Source organism: Carlito syrichta, unplaced genomic scaffold (assembly GCF_000164805.1).
Source record: "Carlito syrichta isolate Samal-C Ts95f unplaced genomic scaffold, Tarsius_syrichta-2.0.1 Scaffold197824, whole genome shotgun sequence".
Classification (NCBI taxonomy): Eukaryota; Metazoa; Chordata; class Mammalia; order Primates; family Tarsiidae; genus Carlito; species Carlito syrichta.
In genome coordinates, this window is record NW_007141920.1 from 1 (window position 1) to 4872 (window position 4872).

At 39.8% G+C, this 4872-nt stretch overlaps 1 pseudogene; it reads left to right on the forward strand.

Annotated features, from left to right (window-relative positions):
- The first annotated feature begins 2552 nt into the window (after nt 1–2552).
- Nucleotides 2553–3071, forward strand: LOC103253069 (annotated as a pseudogene).
- The last annotated feature ends 1801 nt before the right edge of the window (nt 3072–4872 follow it).

A 4872-nucleotide genomic window follows, 5' to 3' on the forward strand; every position in this document is an offset into this window, starting at 1 on the left:
ATCCTCTTGCCTCAGCCTCCTGAGTACCTTGGAATACAGCAGCAAGCCATAGTTCCCAGGTTGTTTTCTTTCTTTCTTTTGTTTGTTTCACTTTTTGTTCTTTTTTAAAACACTTTAAAATCTTTTTTCAAAATTATGATTTCCATGGGTTCACTTGTTGGTGTTATAAAGACCACGGTCATGAAAATTTTGGTAGCTAAATTGGTTGATTCAGTGAGCTCTCAAGTAAGAGAATTACTACCAGATCAAACACCAACATATGCCGTGGAATTTGCAATCATTCTAATCCGGACAACGCTGAATCGTTCATTAGATCAATTACTTTTTTAATGTATATATACTTTATTTTAATTTAAAGATGTGAGGTACAAGTCAAGATTAGGTACATATGTAATCTATGTGCAGTTGTTTTTCAGCTTCCAACTGATGCTCACTTCCTCTGGTTTAGGCCCTGTTACAGTTTGTTTTTTTTACAACCTACACCCCTTCCTCCACCTCCTGGCAGTGTCCTAAGACTACTGCTCCCTCCTTGTGCTATTGTGGTTAATGTTCAAGTCTCACTTATGAGTGAGAAAATGCGGTAATCAGGTCTTTGTTTCTGTGGTAGATCTCTAATAATAATTGTCTCCAAGACAATCCAATTTGCCGAGAAGTTCATGATTTTGTACTTCTTTATGGCTGCATAAAATTTCGTCATGTACCATATGTACCACATTTTTCAACTCTACTTTCAGTGGGCAGTAGGTTTGGTTCCATGTTTCTGCTATTGTGAACAGTGCAGCAAATATCATGCATGCACAGATGTCTATTATAAAACAATTTATGTTCCTTTGGATATTCCCAGAAGGGGAATTTCAGGACAAAAAATTTCATTTTTATACCACCAGTTCTAGCTGAAATGTTTGCTAAACAAGACAATCCAATTTGCCGAGAAGTTCATGATTTTGTACTTCTTTATGGCTGCATAAAATTTCGTCATGTACCATATACACCACATTTTTGAACTCTACTTTCAGTGGGCAGTAGGTTTGGTTCCATGTTTTTGTGCAAAAAAAAAAAACCTGCTTGAACAGCCAGCACAAGTAAGTGTTGTTTAATACGTGCACTCCAAACAGCTCTCTGGGGCAGTTGCAAGGATGAAGTCAGTGAATTCAGTGAATTCTGAATTCAGTGTAGTATCTATGCCCTAGTCAGGAAATTAGAGCATAAAAACGATCTATTTATCATAAAGGATGATGCAACATGAAAAATAAACTGCATGAACATGTGCAATGTTTATTTGTCATGGAATAATTGCGATAAAAAATAACGCAGCAATGGTAGCTAATTTTACTTTGCGTGTACCTTGATGGACATCTGTGCTCTAGTCAGAAAACTGGAAAACAAACCTCTTCTATTTATCGTAAAAGACGGATGCAATATACCAGTTGAATTGCGTATATATGTATAACGATTATTTGCGAATGGAAAACTTGCAGACTGATGCAATATACCAGTTGAATTCCGTATATATGTATAACGATTATTTGCAAATGGAAAACTTGCAGAGACGATGGCTGAACTACTAATTTTACTTTGCGTACCTTATGATAAACATCCGCGCTCCAGTTGGGACATCTAGAAAGAAATGTGATCTGTTTATGGTAAAACGCTGATGTGGAAGGAAGTCATTTTGACTTTATCAGAACTGTCTTTTAGAAAACGTTGTATATTATAGAATAGCCAGGTTTTCTTGTTGGTTGTGCTTTGAACGGTGACTGTCTAAACTTTTGTCATTCATAGTTATTGTTTTTAATTTGTAACCAACTTAGGACCTTGCTAGGTGCGTTTAACTGGCTCTTATGTTGGAAAGTTAGGGAGAGCTGAATTAAAATCACATCTCATGCCTATGGCACGCACCTGACTACACTGCGGCCCACCTGGATTTCAAGCTGGCCCACTGACACCTGCTTGGGATTCAAGATAACATCTGGGGTCTGGTCAATCTCGTGAGCAACAACTAAGACAGACATCTTTCAGGAAAAGTGGACCAGACTAACTCTCATGAACTCTAACATAACTGTCATAAGTAGTGGGAAACTGCTGAGGGAGCGGGGGTGGGATTGGCAGTAGTGGGAATCTGCTGGGGGGGGGAGGGCACACTTCATCAACAAGGTTACCTGCATAATGAACATTGGCATACCAAACCTTTCATCATAAAAAAATGAACAGGAAAAGAAAATAACTCATCTTCACACTTGTCACTATGTGATCCTTATATGTTTCTTGTAAATGCTATGCCAGATACAGGAAAGAAAGAAATCAAAGGCCCAGATCATCATAGCTTGCAATAAAAATTCATTACAGAATGGGGTTGTTTTTCAGACTGATCTAGGCCTAACTCCTTCTTGCCTTTAAATAATTGGCTATACGCCAGGCTTGGTGACTCAGCCTGTAATCCAGCACTTTGGGAGGCCAAGGTGATTGGATTGCCTGAACCCACGGGTTCGAGACCAGCCTGGGCAACTTAGCGAGACCTTGTCTCTATAATAAATAAATAAAATTAGCTGGGCATGGTTACTGATCCCAGGGCTGACCACCAGCCCCTCACAGAGGCATCTCACATTAACCTGCCCACCATTGCTCCGTGTAACACAGACTCTCCTCTGCGCTATGTGGACATTGCTATCCCGTGCAACAACATGGGAGCTCACTCAGTGGGTCTGATGTGGTGGATGCTGACTCGGGAAGTTCTGCACATGCGTGGCACCTTCTCCCGTGAACACCTGTGAGAGGTTATGCCTGATCTCTACTTCTACAGAGATCCTGAAGAGATTGAAAAGGAAGAGCAGCCTGCTGCTGAAAAAGCTGTGACCAAAGAATTTCAGGATGAATGGACTGTTCCAGCTCCTGAGTTCACTGCTACTCAGCCTGAGGTTGCAGACTGGTCTGAAGGTGTGCAGGTGCCTTCTGTGCCAATTCAGCAGTTTCCTACTGAAGACTGGAGTTCTCAGCCTGCCACAGAAGACTGGTCTGCAGCTCCCACTGCTCAGGCCACTGAATGGGTAGGGACAACCATGGAGTGGTCTTAAGCTCTTAAGCAACACATGCATTTAAGCAACACGGAAATAAGGTTGGCAGAAAATAAACTTGTTTCTAAGGGAAAAAAAACCAACTTCTGTTTTTTGTAATTAAATCAGGCTAGATGTAGAAAACATTTAAACCCCCACCCCATTGCCCTTAATCCCCCTTTTCCTCTCCTAGCACAGTTTCGCCTGACTGAGAAGGCCATTCAGATGTTCAAACCCAAAGAAAGAGACAATGATTCCCACACCTCCATGATGGATAACACTGAGGAAATGATGAAGAGAACCCACTACTACTAATTCATGATTGTTATAATGTTTGGTTTCTTAGGGTTACTGCCCTGTACAATCCACATTCCTTAGAATTACAAGACTGTGCTCACCCTCGCTGGAACAGAATGATTCACACACTCCATGGTTGTATTCACACAGTTAGTAAAATACAGTGTTTATTTCATGATCAATAGTTAAAGTCAGAAATACAATTATATTAATCTTGTAACCATAACTGGTACACTCTTTTGTATTGTTGTACTCATTGATTAATAATGTATCACTATGAATAATGTTTTACTTTGTAGAAGCTCCACTTATTCTTTGCTTAGAATTACTAATAACTGAAAATTGCAGTTTCCTTGTAACGGGAACCAGGAATATGCAAACAATGCGTGTTATTGACAAAATGCAATAACAATTGGAATATCACACAATGTTTTGTAAGTTAGTAGTTTGATATTAATCAGTAGCAAATGCCAATGCTTATGCTTATGAATACAAACTACAAAATTTGAGATGCTGAGTTGTCTGTGGTATCTATACTGGCTTGTATCCCTGAATTCTGAATTCACAAATAAACTTCTTTTTTCTCAATTCTTGGCTTCTTGAATCTTATTGGAGGCGTGAGAGAACAATGTGTTGCAGGGACATTTTCAGAGGTAATATGCCAAATGTTTCCGGTATATGTACAAGGATTATTTGCAAATGGAAAAATTCTGTTAACATAATAACTGAAGAAATGAACTACTGATTTTATTTTTCATACTTTATGATAAATATCTGTGCTCTAGTCAGAAAATCTGAAGGAAATGTGATCTATTTACTGTAAAATGCTGATGCAATATGCCAAATGAATTGCATAAATAAGCATAATAATTATTTGTGAATGGAGACATTGAATTAGAAAAATAAGTTCAGAGATGATGACTGAATTGTGAATTATACATTGTGTACCTTATGAAAAGCATCTTGGATTAAACAAACATGGGATTGCTTGGCTTGCCAAACTGACCATGGCCCTGTGTTGTTCACAACCACTGCAGGCAATTTTCCTCATGGCTTTCTTCTCACCAGATAGGTTTGCCCACACAGACAAGGGTCTTGAAAAGGCAAAAATAAAATCGTATTAGCTTGAGTGTGGTTGCATGGCTGTTTCTGGGGTGACTTACTGTTCATGTTGTGGTGAGGCTCTAAGCTGCACTGGGAGAAGAGAGCTCTCAATCTGGAGAAAAGCCCTGAGAAGGGGAGGGCATCTTCATGGGGTTTGAGGTGCTGAGAGCTATGAGGCTGCGTGAGTGCAGGAAAGGGGAATGTCTCAGGGGTAAAAATCTGGAGTGGGTTTCTGGGTTGTGTGAGAACCTACTGCCTCAGAGGCAGAAGCTCCATGGGGAAGAAGTTTAACCTGTGGATGACTTGAGGAAACATTTCTGAACTGGAGAGGAATCTAACCAGGAACAGACCATAAATGTCCTCTGTGAATACTGAGGCAGGAAAAGAACTAGGGCCAGAACAGGTCCACAGAGAAGAAAGA